The 15,778-nt window shown below is 38.9% G+C and overlaps 1 pseudogene; it reads right to left on the reverse strand.

Moving 5' to 3' along the window:
* Positions 1-220: 220 nt before the first annotated feature.
* Positions 221-12,682, reverse strand: LOC116119247 (annotated as a pseudogene).
* Positions 12,683-15,778: the final 3,096 nt, after the last annotated feature.

A 15,778-nucleotide genomic window follows, 5' to 3' on the forward strand; every position in this document is an offset into this window, starting at 1 on the left:
CTGACCCACAATCACATATGAAGAAACAGGGGTGTCAACTTAGAACAATGAAGCTTGAGTGAATATAATGTCTTCATGCGTTAGTCACCAAGTCTAAAGTCTCGTCGTTTGAGGACTTCTTCACACGCTCAGCAGCTTTCACAACCTACGAAATCATTACTAACAGTGAGAAAGGCAACTCTATGTTTAGTAGATTACATAATTTATGAAAACCTGTAGCTTACCAATTTGTTCTGGCTGTGATAATAAACAGAGTTACTGTTTGCAAGAAAACTCCAATGATCAACCCCCACCATATGCCCTGAACAATGTAACATTAAACAAGTAGAGAGATCTTCAACTTACTGATACTCCCAAAGAAGTTTTGAAGCTAATCACGCATCCAATTGGGAGACCGATAATATAGTAGGAGGCTATATTATTATTAACATAAGCAACTACAGCTTGCCACCCACTTCCAACGGCCACACCTGAAATTCCCAAAAAGAGGGTAAATTATAACTTAAAAACCAAGGTCAATGATCCCACTTGCAGGCAGAGCGTCATCCTTACTGACTTACCTGAAAGTATAGGTTGAATACCATTCAAGAAAAGAAAACAGATATGCAAGTAGTGGAGTCAAATTCGAAACTGCTTCTATAACTTCAGAATCAGATGTGAAGAATTTACTCGAATATTAAAACTATTGCACTGAAAACTATACTGATGAAGACGCTAGTCGTGGTCACTACTACTATCGAAAATTTTGCAACTCTGGCATGTCCTGCTCCAAGTTCATCACTCACCCGAACACGGCAGACAGTTTGAAGACAAGGAAATGAAAATTTTGATGCAAACGATTGGAATATCTAAATCTGAAGAGTTTCACTAACCTGGATCCGTTGGCGAGGCCTAGCATAAATATCATGTCCCAGTTGAGGTAATTCATACTGAAAATACATCACATTAGAGCTACATGTAAGTGTAAAATTTGGAAAGAGCGTATGTTGAAACAGTGACACACCAAATGGAAATGGAGTCTAGTGAGATTGTAGGATTAGGGAGAAGTCCAGATATAAGTACCAGTCCTTGGCGGTACCAAATCTCCAAAATGAAAATAAATAAGAACAAGGTATAATATGTCCAACAAAAGTAATTGTATAAAATACCCAAACTAGGTAAAGACTGAGACAGACAGAGTTAAATCACAAACCAAAGCATAACAGCAGAAGCAATAGTGAGCTTGAAATAGGGCCAACTTCCTCTGAACGCTTTTATAGACAAGCCAGTCCAGGTTTCTTTGCAAGATGGACTTAAAACAATGTATAGACCACTTAAAATAGCAAGCAGCCACCAAGAGAAACTCAGCGTGAGAGCTGCTCCTATTAGGCCGTAGTCCAAGACATAAACAACTGTTAAAGTTATGATGCTGTGCTGGAAGTGCATTGTGCTGGAACCGAAGCTTGAAGATAGTTTTTTGCCGCAAATAAGGTGTTGTGCATGGTGCTGTGCTGAAAAGCAGTAGCTTAGGACCAGTTTGTCAACTTGTTGTGTTAAAATTTGTTTAGGTAAATCCAGCTGAATTTGAGGCTTTGTGTCTCCTCATTGTAGCATGGTTGTTAGATTTGTGTGGATTACCTTGCATTATGTAAAAGCTTACTGGATAGTGGTTGTAACAGTAAGCCTAAATATGTTATATTATGTGGTTGTTGGTGTTATGCAACGGAAACATAAACTCTAATGCTAGCTATTGAATATAATAATAACAAGTAGTAAAGCATAAATAAATAGCCAAAATTAAATGCAAAATAAAGAATACCAGGAATTAACGAGGTTCGGTATTGAAACCTACGTCCTCGGGCGCTGCAAAAGAAAACTCCACTATCTCCAAACAATATTACAAACTTTTGGGCAATACAACAAATACCCAAAACAAATGGGAGATACAACAAAACTTACAAACTAAAGGTTCCTTAAAGAAAGAACCCTAAACAAAAGAAGTATAATGAAATTACATCTTGGGATACAATTAACATTGATTTAGGTCCTTATGTATAGGCCCCAAAAGTTTCCCACTTTTCAATCCTAATCAATGTGGGACAAACTAACATTTTTTGGCCTATTACAGATAAGTCCCTAAACCTTTCTCCATTATCATTTCTACCCTATATGATTTTGCTAAGAGCCATTTTTCAACAGTTGGATAATAAAAATCAGATTGAACTCTCTTCTATTTTTCCCTTTTCTTTGATAATCCGGCATTGCTAAAACATCAACACCGTATCAGAGTTAGATTACCATACCACCATCTAAAAAACTCAAAAACCAAACCTTCGAATCACCATCAAACTCCAGCCTTCTAGAAGAACAACTCTGTCCCAAACTACAATCTGTTTTCCATGGCAACTCAGTCAACTTCTCTTTCACCGCCAGTGTTCAATGGTGACCAATACCATATTTGGGCTGTTAGAATGAAGGCCTATCTAAAAGGGCAGGGGCTTTGGTAGTATGTTGAGGAGGAGAAACAACCACCGCAGCTTGGTCCAAACCCCACTTTGAATTAGATGAGGATGTATGAAGAAGAAATGTCAAAAGCTCCAAGGGCCCTATCTCATATACATTCTACTGTAACAGACCCTGTGTTTACAAGGATAATGGCACATGAAACAGCAAAAGAAGCATGGGATAGGCTGAGGGAGGAGTTCATGGGAAGTGATACAACAAGGAACATGCAAGTGATGAACTTGCGGAGACAGTTTGAGATGTTGAGAATGTAGGAAATGGAGAAAGTAAAAGAGTATGTAGATAGGCTTATGAGTGTGGTAAATAAGATCAGATTATTGGGAGTTGAGATGAGTGATAAGATGATTGTTGAAAAGGTGCTAGTTAGCTTACCCGAAAGGTTTGAATCTAAGATATCTTCCCTAGAAGATTCAAAGGATCTGTCACAAATCAACCTTACCAAATTAGTCCATGCACTGCAGGTGCAAGAACAAAGAAGGTTGATGAGGCAGGAGGACTCTAATGAAGGTGCTATGATGGCTGCTCAAAACAGAAAGAATATGCAGGGGAATAATAGAAAGTATGCCAGAGACAAGAGAGGAAAAGAGAAAATCAGTGGGCAGTGGGGACATCCAAGTCGTGCAAAGAGTTATCCACCATGTTCTCACTGCAAAAAGAAGGGACATTCAAAGAACAGGTGCTGGTTTAGGCCTGGGATCCAGTGTAGAGGGTGCAAACAGTTTGGGCACATTGAAAAAGTTTGCAAGAATAAAGGTGCACAGGCATCACAGCAAGCTCAATCTGCAGAGGATCAATAGCAGGGCAGTGAGTTTGAGTAACTGTTTGTAGCTTCATGTTACTCAACTTAGACCAGCAGTGATGTGTGGCTAATAGACAATGGTTGCACCAACCACATGGCAGCCAATTTGGAGAAGTTTATCAGACTGGACAGAACCTACAGCTCTAGAGTCAAGATCGGAAATGGTGAATATATGAAAGCCAAAGGAATTAGAGATGTTGCAGTCCTAACACAAACAGGTACCAGGTTATTTTAAGTGTCTTATTTGTACCAGAAATTACACAAAATCTGTTGAGTGTAGGACAAATGCTATAGAAGAATTACACTTTACATTTTCAAAACCATTCATGCATTATACTGGACTGTGAGGGAAATGAGTTGATGAATGTTAGGATGCTGGGAAAAAGCTTCCCGGTAGAGTGGAAAAAATCAGAAAATTTAGCACTGACTAGTAGGGCTGAAGAATCTGAGCTTTGGCATAAAAGGTTTGGCCACTTTCACTACTTAGGAATCAAAGAACTTAAGACTAGAGATATGGTGCTGGAACTACCCGAAATAGAGGAAAAAAAGAATTTATGCACAGCCTACCAACTTGGCAAACTCAGCAGACCATCCTTCCCTACAGATCAAGCCTGGAGAGTAAGTGACAAGCTGCAGTTGATCCACACAGATGTGTGTGGTCCTATGAAAATTGAATCATTAAATGGTAGTAGGTACTTTGTACTCTTCATTGATGATTATTCAAGAATGGCCTGGGTATATTTTCTGAAGCAGAAAAATGAGGTAGCTGCTGTGTTCAAAAAATTCAAGTTGTTGGTGAAGAATCAAGCTAGAACATTGATCAAGACCATAAGCAATGATAATGGGACATAATACGCCTCAAATGAATTCAGCTCAATCTGCCATGAAGCTAAAATTCAGCACCAGTTTACAACCCCTTACACTTCTTAACAGAATGGTGTGTGTGAGAGGAGAAACAGAACCATCATGGAGATGGCAAGATGTATGATGGCAGAAAAGAATCCTCCTAAAATGTTCTGGGCTGGGGCTGTTAGTACAGGAGTTTTTCTCCTAAACAGATTGCCAACCAAGGCAGTTAAGAACCAAACTCCAATTGAGGCATGGAGTGGAGTTAAGCCAGCAGTGGGAAGTTTGAAAATATTTGGAAGCATATGTTATGTCATGATTCCAGCAAGCAAGAGAACCAAGCTGGATGATAAGGCTGAGGTTGGGATTTTTATAGGTTACAACAGCAATTCTAAAGGTTACAGAGTATATATCCTTGAGTCAAGAAAAATTGTGATTACAAGGGATATAAAGATTGATGAAAGTGCAGTTTGGAACTAGGAAGAGAAGAGAATAGATGAGCAAGCTGAGTCAAGACCGGAAGAGATAAGAGAAGGGCTGATCCGAGAGGCAGATTCTGATGAAGATGAAGAACATGCAGTGAGAGGGTCTAGATCCCTGGCTGATGTATACGAAAGATGCAATGTGGCTATGGTGGAACCCATAAATTACTATGAAGCAGTAAAGTCTGATGTGTGGAAGGCTGCAATGCAGGAGGAGCTCACCATGATTGAGAAGAACAATACCTGGAAGTTAGTACACAGACCAGAAAAGAGGAAAGTAATCCAAGTGAACTGGATTTACAAGCTGAAAATCAACCCTGATGGATCGGTCCATAAGCACAAAGCAAGACTTGTAGTCAAAGGTTTTGCACAACAACAAGGGACTGACTTTCTGATACGTTTTCCCTGGTAGCCAGGCATGATACCATCAGATTTTTGTTGGCACTTGCAACCCAATTTGACTGGAAAATTTTCCAGTTGGATGTCAAATCGGCATTCCTGAATGGGTGGATTTCAGAGCAGATATATGTGGAGCAACTTGAAGGCTATATGGTTGAGGGAAAAGAAGATCAAGTGTACCTGCTGAGGAAAGCCTTGTATGGTCTGAAACAGGCCCCTAGAGCCTGTTACAGCCGGATAAATGACCACTTGTGCAGTCTTGGTTATACTAGAAGTCCAAATGAACACACACTTTACATTAGAAAGACTGAAAGTGGATTGGCTATGGTCTCTCTATATGTTGATGATTTGTTGGTAACTGGAAGTAATCCTGGAGAGTTGGATCAGTTCAAGACAGCCATGTAAACTGAATTTGAAATAACATATTTGGGGCTGATGACTTACTTTCTAGGCATGGAAATAAGTCAGTCTTCAAGTGGGATTTTTGTGTGCCAATAGAGGTATGCAACCGAGATTCTAATGAAGTTTGGAATGGAGAACTGTAAACTAGTAGATACCCCACTGGTTCCTAACCTAAAACTGAACAAACAAGATGGTGCAGAGAGAGTGGATGAGGGAAAATACAGGAGTTTGGTGGGTTGTCTACTGTATCTCACAGCCACCAGACCTGACCTCATGTTCACTGCAAGCTACATTTCCAGGTTCATGAGTAACCCAAGTGAGTTGCATTTTAAGGAAGCCAAAAGAGTTTTGAGGTATGTGAGAGGTACCACCATGTTGGGCATTTGGTTTAAGAAATCTGAAAGGTTGAAGCTGTTGGGGTACATTGACAATGATTGGGGTGGTTCCCTGGATGATTTAAAGAGTACCTCTGGTTATGTATTTTACATGAACCAAGATGCAATTTGTTGGTTATCAAGGAAGCAGGAGACGGTGGCTCAGTCCACTGCTAAAGCAGAATATATTTCTGCAACATCCGCAGTGAATCAAGCTGTATGGCTAAAGAAGATATTGGATGATTTGCAACAAGTTCAAGGAAGTCTTACATTGATCTTATGTGATAATCAGTCGGTTGTAGCCATGGCCAAAAACCCTGCACTCCGCGGTAGAACTAAACACATTAAGACAAAGTATCATGTAGTGAGCAAAGTTGAAAAATGTGGTGAAGTGAGTTTAGTGCACTGCAGATGAGAAGATCAAGTTGCGGACATTATGACTAAAGCTTTGTTTAAATCCAAGTTTGAAGACCTAAGGTTAAAACTTGGTGTTTCCAGCAAAAGCATCAAGGAGGAGTGTTAAAGTTATGATGCTGTGTTGGAAGTGCATTGTGCTAGAACTGAAGCTTGAAGATAGTTTTTTGCTGCAAATAAGGTGTTATGCATGGTGCTGTGCTGAAAGCAGTAGCTTAGGACCAGTTTGTCAACTTTTTGTGTTAAAATTTGTTTAGGTAAATCCAGCTGAATTTGAGGCTTTGTGTCTCCTAATTGTAGCGGGTTGTTAGATTTGTGTGGATTACCTTGCATTATGTAAAAGCTTACTGGATAGTGGTTGTAACAGTAAGCCTAAATATGTTATATTATATGTTTGTTGGTTAATAAAAATCAAATTGAACTCTCTTCTGTTTTTCCCTTTTCTTTGATAATCCAGCATTGCTAAAACATCAACAACACCAATCCATGTCAACAGCATGTGCAGCAAAAACACCCTAACAGACATATATGCCAAAGGGTTTACTATGTTTTGTGCTTGAAGGAAACGTTGCATTGGGCAACTCAGTGCATATGCATAAAGTTGAGGGATCAAACCACAAGCGAAAACTTGGCCCTGCTCAGCTATGCTTTCTGATTGGCCCATTGCTTTGAGGACCGGACCTAAGAACCAATACAAACATGTGAGGAATACAGCTGCTCCCCACGTGCAAGAAAATTGCTCTTTGGCAAATGGTGCCCATTTCCGAATGTCTCTTGGTTCCATAAACTTGGCCACATACGGTTTGAATTGCACTAGCCATGCCCAACTGTTTTTTTTTTTTTTTTTCAAAAAAAAAAGTAGTCAAGTAAAACAAAATTTAAAAGAAAATTAAGAACATATACTTTTTACGAAGAGGACCCATTTGAGAGTTAGAAAAAGAAATGGTTTTGTTTGGAGAAACACATGTTTCTCCTTTTCCTGAAAACAGAGACACGGCAGATGAGGAAGGACAAGACATATGCATCTTATTCTCTATAATCAAAATATTTGTCTGTTATGTAGAAAATTGTTTTATTTATTTTATTCCAGGACAGAAAAAAATTAATTTCAACTTTTGAAATGCTTCAAAAACATTAATAAAACTCACACTTGGTTCCTTTCTATCAAGCAGTTAAAGACATGCACCATAATTCCATAAGCGAGACCTTGAATTCCAACACTTGCAATGGAGGCCCCGACGAGCTCTAAAGCACCCAAATGTCCAGTAAACATGAAAACAAAGAAGGTGAACAATCCAAACAATAACCACCATATCCAATGCAAACTTATTCCCACCCAATTGCTGTAGAGTTTTGATACTCAATAAAATTTTCTATTTGAATGTTGGATGTAATTCTTTTATTGGAACGAATTAGGGTAAATCATGTGTTCACTTTACTTTTCTGTTTTCTTTATTGTGTGTGTTTGGCTTTGTTTTCAACACTATGTTCCTGTTGGTTTTCCTGGAGAATGCTAAGTAAGACAAAATTCAGTAAAGAGAGAGAGACAGATGGTTGAATATTGCTCTGTTTTGCATTCAAAAAACAGGGGTAATTTATACACAAACCAATCCACTGTTTCACCTAATATTTTACAAATTTGAATTTGAACTAAGCGCATTCAACTAATACACTTACAAACATATCAAATACATGACTTAACCAGACATAATTCACCTAAACACACCACTAACGTCATTCTAAACAGTGACCAAAAAACTACTGCTCCATGCACAGCAAAAGTTCAAACCGTTGGCGCCAAAAACTTTCAACTCCACTTTCAGTCAACTTCATCATTTTCAGCATGATATCACCATCTAACACCCCCTTGATATCATGCTGGAAACACTAGTATGAGCCTTAGATATTCAAACTTGGCTTTGGATAAAGCCTTGGTCATGATGTTTGAAACTTGTTCTTCACCCCGGCAGTGCCTCAGCTCAACTTCTCCATCTTGTTCAGCTTCCCTTACAGCATGAAACTATCTTTATATGTTTGGTTCGACCATGATGAACTTGATTTTTAGCCATAGCTATTGTCGATTGATTGTCACCAAAAAAAAAAAAAAAAAAAAAAAAAAGCAATGGAACTCCTCGGTTTCAATTGTAAATCACCTAGAATTTTTCTTAACCAAATGGCTTGATTCATAGCAGCAACAGTTGAGATATACTTTACCTCTGTTGTGATTAAGCCACGATTTATTGTTTCTTAGAAAGCTAGCAAATAACACTAGAATTCAGGGAGAAAGCATACCCTGAAGTGTTTTTCATGTCATCCACAAAACCAACCCAATCACTGTTAGAATACCCTATTAATTTGAAGTTTTCTGACCTTCTAAACCACACTCCAAAATCGGTGCTTCCCTTTACATATCTCAGCACTCTTTTGACAGCTTTAAAATGGACTTCACTCGGCTGACTCATGAATCTTGAGAGCAAACTAGTAGCATACATAATATCTGGTCTCGTGGCTGTTAAATACAGTAAACAACCAATTAGGCTTCTATACAACCCTTCATCAATCTTCATTGCGCTATCTTTTTTTGAGAGTTTCTGATTTGGAACCAAAGGAATGTCCATAGATTTGCAATTTTCCATACTAAATTTCCGTAGGACTTCATTGGCATACTTCTTTTGGTTGACAAAGATTCCACATGGAGTTTGATTAATCTCCATTCCGAGGAAGTAAGCCATCTCACCCAAATTAGTCATTTCAAACTCAACATGCATAGCCTTCTCAAATTCTTCTACCTGAACAAGATTACTCCGTGTCACCAACAGATCATCTACATAAAGAGAGACAATAGTTACATCTTCATCTATCTCCCTTACATACACGTTGTGCTCATTTGAACTTCTTACAAAGTCCAAATTGATTAAGTGATCATTGATTCTACTATACGAGGCCCTTAGTGCTTGTTTTAGGCCGTATAGAGACTTCTTCAAGAGGTAAACTTTGTCCTCTTTCCCTTTAATTTGATACCCTTCAGGCTGCTCAATATAAATCTCTTCATTGAGCCAACCATTCAAGAATGCAAACTTGACATCCAGTTGAAAGATTTTCCACCCAAATTGTGCTGCCAAAGCAAGTAGCAACCTAATTGTATCATGCCTAGACATGGGTGCAAATGTGTCCTAAAAATCAACTCCATATTGTTGAGCAAATCCCTTGACAACTAGCCTAGTTTTATGCTTATGAACTGAACCATCCAGATTAAGTTTCTTCTTGAAAATCTATTTGACTTGAATCACTTTTTTGTCCTCTGGTCTGTCCACAAGTTTCTAGGTCTGATTTTTCTCTAGCATTGCTAACTCCTCTCGCATAGCAACTCTCCAAGCTTATAATTTTGCTGCTTCAGAGAAGTTTATTGGTTCAAGTGAAGCTATGTTGCATCTCTCATACACATCAGCTAAAGGTTTGGTGCCTCTAACAGAGAACTCCTCTTCTGCATCACTCTCATTTTCTTCAAGAATTTGATCACCAGTAGGTCCTGTCACTTGCAACCTTACTTCTACATCAACTTTGCTTTCTTCCCAATTCCACAGGCCATCCTCATCTATTTTAATATTCCTAGAAATCAAAATCTTCTTGGACTCTGGAATATACACCCAGTAAGCTTTGGATTGGCTGCTATAACCAATAAAGATTCCAATCAAGGCTTTACATCCAACTTGGTTCTTCTTGTGGCTGGGACTAAAACATAGCATAAACTCCCAAAGATTTTGAGATTATCCACTGATGGCTTCACTCCATACTAGGCTTCATAAGGAGTTTGGTTGATCAAGGCTTTTATGGGAAGCCTATTGAGCAAATAGACTACGGTGTTGATAGCCTCTGCCCAAAAAACACTTCGACAGCTTCTTCTCAACAACCATACACCATGCCATCTCCATAATAGACCTATTATTCCTCTCACTAACTCCAATTTGCTGTAGAGTATAAGGACTGCTGTATTGGTGCTTAATCCCTGCTTCTTTGCAAATTGTTTTAAACTCCTTTGAAGTATACTTAGCCCCATTGTCACTCCTCACTGTTTTAATACTCAAACCAGTTTGGTTTTCAACTTGCAGCTTAAATCTCCCAAACACAGCAACAACTTCACTCTTTTGTTTTAGAAAATAAACCCAACATATCCTAGACCAATCATCAATAAACAAAACAAAATACTTGCTCCCATTCAATGAATGTGTCTCCATAGGTCCACATACATCTGTGTTGATGAGTTGGAGTTTCTCAATAGCCCTCCAAGCTTGGTTTACGGGAAAGGGCTACCTACTCAACTTGCCAAGTTGAGAAGCAGGGCATACAACCTTAGTTTCTTCAATTTCAGGTAGATTCTAGACCAGTTTTTGGTCTTAATTTCTTTAAGACCATGGTAATGGAAATGGCCAAACCTTTTGTGCCATTTTTCAGATTCATCTACCCTAGCATTAGAGGCTTTAACTTCTAATTTTCCCATTTAATGGGGAAGCTTTTTCCTACCATTTTTACCCTCATGAGTTCACACCTTTCGTTGTCCAGGATTTTGCAAGTTTGGTTTTGGAAATGCAGGACATAGTTTTTCTCTAACATTTGTCCTTCACTAAGCAAGCTTTGGCTTTTTTTTGGTACATAAAGAACATTAGAGATTAGCTTAACACCTGATGGAGTCTGGACAGCCACTTTGCCTTTTCCTTTGACATCAACAAACTCACCATTTCTAATCTTAACACCTAATTGATATGTTTGATCCAGGCTGATAAAACTTTATAGGTTTGGCGTCATATGGTGTGTGCACCCGTTGTCAATTAACCAGGCCTCATTGCAAACTTGAGTTGCATAACAAGACACCACAAATAGCTACTTGGTCTTTTGTCCTTATTATTGGTCTTCAACCATTTGAGCTTGTTGCTAGGAAGATTCTCCTTTGTTTTTGCAAACTCTCTTTGTGTGACCGAATTGCTTGTAGGCCCTACATTGAATTCCTGGCCTAAACCAGCACCTCTTTTCAGAATGGCCCTTCTTCTTGTAGTAAGAGCACGATGGATACTCCTTCATCCTACCTGATTTGTTCACTGACTATTGGCCTTTTCCTTCCTCTTCTTATCTCCTTCTTATTGCCTCCTTGTGTAAACTTACCTTTGTGAGCTACCATCATAACACTTTCACTTGCTTCTTCTTGTCTTAAGAGTCTCCTCTGCTCTTGAGCTTGTAAGGCATGGACCAGCTCAGTGAGAGTTATATGAGACAGGTCCTTAGAGTCCTCAAGAGAAGAGATTTTGGACTCAAACCTTTCGGGTAAGCTTACCAACACCTTTTCTACTATTCTTCTATCCGTTAACTCCACCCCAAGCAACCTAATTATTTTAACCACACTCATCAACCTGTCAACATACTCCCTCACCTTCTCAGTTTCTTGCATTCTTAACATTTCAAATTCCCTTCTCAAGTTCAACAGTTGCATGCCTCTTGTTGTGTCACTTCCCATAAACTCATCTCTCAACTTATCTTATGCTTCTTTTAGTGTTTCACACACCATAATCCTTATAAATACAAGGTCAGTCACAACTGCATAGATATGAGACAAAGCTCTCGAAGCCTTATGTCACAACCAGGGGCTATCCTCTATCTCGCCACCTTCAGGCTCAAGAGCTTTCCCTGCGTGCCGGATACGTCCAAGGTATTGTCCGCTATGGGTCCTTCTGGCCACACCTCTTTCGAACCCTCACGGCTTTGTTTCGCTTCGTGGTCTTTTTTCCACCTTGCAAACGCCTCCCCCATGACTTGAACCATGGACTTATACCTTGGCCAAGTAACATGAGTACCATTGGGCACAAAGCGAAACAAAGCCATGAGGGTTATGCCATTGAATCAGGTTATTTGGAGTTTGACAGTGAAGATGCCATAATAGGGGTTGAGAAGTTGGATAAGGAAGATGAGTGTATCAGGCCCTTTAAGATCAATATGAGCTCTGATACCAATTGTTAGATTTCCTGGAGAATGCTAAGTAGGACAAAATTTAGTAAAGAGAGAGAGATGACTGGTTGAATATTGCTCTGTTTTGCATTAAAAAAATATGGGCCATTTATACACAAACCAGTCCACTGTTTCACCTAATATTTTACAATTTGAATTTGAACTAAGTACATGCAACTAATACATGTACAAAGATATCAAATACATCACTGTATCAGACCTAATTCACCTAAACACATCACTAACATCATTCTAAATAGTGACCAAAAAACTACTGCTCCATGCACAGCAGAAGTTCAAACCGTGGCACCAAAAACTTGCAACTCTACTTTCAGTCAACTTCATCATTTCCAGCATGATATCACCATCTTCAACAGTTCCAAAAACTCCTCGATCATCTTGGACAAGTCGGGTATCCTAGAATGCGAGTCTAACACCATTAATAATGGCTGATTCTTTGTAGACCCCATTTCACACACACTGAACAACCTTAGCTTTAGTCTAAACGTATTACAATGAATTTAGTTGATCAATAATTGGGGCTGAGTTGACAGAAATTAAGTACTAGATTGAGATATTTATGCGTGCAATAACTTCCAAAAATTTTAATTTAACTAATGTTCCACTTAACAATTTAGCTTGTTCAAGCCATTAAAAGAAAGGCAGGTGATGGTCTGAAGCTAACCCAGTTTTGCGTGTCACGTAATCTTGGACGAAATTTACAAGTTTTTAATTGAATTGAAACATTAAAATAATAATAATAAGGTTGGTTATACAATTGATAACATGCAACATGGAATATTGCTACATTTGAATATAGTTTGTTCAAGTGATTTTGTGTTTTGGTCCTTTCTTAGTTCTTGTGACATTGACATGGCTTTAATGCAAACACAAAAACCCCCATCTTGATGTTAGCAGAATTAGATCGGATCAAAACATCTTGTATAATGTTAGAGATGTTACCAACTAAAACTGGATGTACAAATCATTTCAATGTCACTAAACTTTCAATAGTAATATCTTCTTCTTCTAAGGTTGATGGTCTTGCCTATGTATCAACTCCAGCATAATCCCATCTATGTCTTTGTTAAAACTTGTGATATTTTCCTAGAAAATTTTGCTGCTCAAAGTGTGTATTTCGGTGCCAAGTTTGAATGTGTTGGGCTGTTTTTCAAATGATGTAGCTGTTTGTTTTTGAAATATTAATGTGATGTTATTAGGTAATGACAACTGGTGATTAAGGGTTCTTTTGATATAGTGTATCAGCATTAGTTAGAGTTGTATGGTTAGTGTTGTATTTGCTTAAAATATTCACTACAAAGTTGTTGAAACAATGAAATGTTTGCGTATAAAACACCCTTGTTCTATGAATGAAAAACAGAGCAGATTTGTATTTCAAAGTTTCCCTCTCTATAACTCTCTCTCACGTGCACTTAAGCCTTCATTCTCTTAGCATAATCCAGCTCCAAAAACCTACAATTGGTATCAGAGTCATCCTTGATCTTTCAGTACCTAAACACCATACGTAAACTTCTTCATGGCATCAAACCCAACTCCACTTTCTCCACTTATCTTCAACGATGATCAGTTCCATGTTTGGGCTGTCAAGATGAAGACTTATTTGAGAGGTCATGGATTTTGGCAATATGTGGAGGAGGAGAGGCAAGTTTCTCAGCTTGGACCAAACCTGACACTGAACCAGATAAAAATTCATGAATAAGAGTTAGCAAAAGCTCTAAGAGCTTTGTCATGCATACATTCAGCTGTCTCTGACCAATTTTTCTCCAGAATCATGGCGTGTGAAACTCCTAAAGAAGCTTGGGATAAGCTCAAGGAGGAGTTTGGAGGAAGTAGTCAGACCTATAACATGCAAGTCCTCAATTTGAAGAGAGAATTTGAGATGCTTAAAATGCAAGAGGCTAAGTCTGTCAAGGAGTATGTGGATAGGCTAATGAATGTTGTGAATAAGATAAGGCTGCTGGGTGAAGAGCTAATTAACAAAAGAATAGTGGAAAAGGTCTTAGTCAGTTTGCCAGAGAGATTTGAGGCAAAAATCTCCTCATTGGAAGACTCAAAGGATCTATCCCATATCAGTTTGGCTCAGCTTGCGCATACACTTCAAGCTTCGGAGCAGAGGAGAATGCTAAGGCAAGAAGACTCCAGTGAGGGGGCTATGGTTGCTAGTCAAAAGGGAAGAGTATACCAAGGAGGAAATAAGCGAGCTACTGGTGAAAAGAAGGGAAAAGATAAGAGCTTTTACCAGGGAGGAAAGCATGGTTGTTTGAGGTCATTTCCACTTTACCTACATTTTAAAAAGATGAACCATTCTGAAAGAAGATGATGGTTCAGACCTGGCATACAATGCAGGTCATGCAAGGCAAGAGCAGCAGGCACAAGTGGTGGAGAATCAGCAGCCAAGTCAAGAGACTGAACAACTCTTCATGGCCTCTTGCTCAAAATTGAAAAATCCTGGTGAAGTCTAGTTGATAGATAGTGGGTGCACAAACCACGTAACTCCAGACCTAGCCAACTTTGTGGAAATTGATCACTCCTATCAGTCTAAAGTAAAGATTGGAAATGGAGACGATGTTGATGTCAAGGGAAGAGGCAATATTATTGTTCAAACTCCTTCAGGTACAAAGTTTATTTCAAATGTCTTATATGTTCCTGAATTAAACCAAAGTCTGTTAAGTGTGGGCCAAATGCTGGAGAAGAATTACTCATTGCATTTCTAGAATATGTCTTGCATTGTAGAAGATAGGCATGGGAATAAAGTAATGAGAGTAAGAATGCTGGGGAAAAGCTTCCCAGTAGGGTGGAGGAATTCAGCCTCTCAAGCCTTATCTATCAAGCTTGATGAGACATAAATGTGGCACAAAAGGCTTAGCCACTATCACTATATTGGCTTGGTGCAAATGAAGAAGAGTAACCTAGTGGATAACCTGCCCGTAATTGAGAAGAAATGAGGAGTTTGCAAAGTCTGTCAACTTGGCAAACTTAACAGGCAACCATTTCCAGCAAATCAAGCTTGGAGAGCTGCTGAGAAGCTCCAGCTTGTACACACTGATGTGTGTGGCCCCATGCAAACACCATCATTGAGTGGAAGTAGATACTTCCTCTTATTTATAGATAATTTTTCCAGGATGTGTTGGGTGTTCTTCTTGAAGCAAAAGAGTGAGGTGACAGAAATGTTTAAGAAATTCAAAGAATTGGTGGATAACCAAACTGGTTTAACCTTGGAGACAATTAGAAGTGATAATGGCTCCGAATACACCTCACATCAGTTTGAAGAAGTATGTGTAAGCGCTGGAATAAGACACCAATTGAGCAATCCATACACGCCACAACAGAATGGTGTAAGTGAGAAAAAAAACAGAACTATGATGGAGATGTCTAGGTGCATGTTGTATGAGAAGAACCTTCCTAAGTGTTTTTGGGCTGAAGCTGTGAATATAGCAATGTTTCTACTCAACAGGTTGCCAACTAAAGCTCTAGATAACAAGACACCTTTTGAAGCTTGGTATGGTGTGAAGCCAAGTATTGACAATCTAAAGATATTTGGAAGC

The sequence above is a fragment of the Pistacia vera genome, unplaced genomic scaffold, assembly GCF_008641045.1.
Source record: "Pistacia vera cultivar Batoury unplaced genomic scaffold, PisVer_v2 Contig878, whole genome shotgun sequence".
Classification (NCBI taxonomy): Eukaryota; Viridiplantae; Streptophyta; class Magnoliopsida; order Sapindales; family Anacardiaceae; genus Pistacia; species Pistacia vera.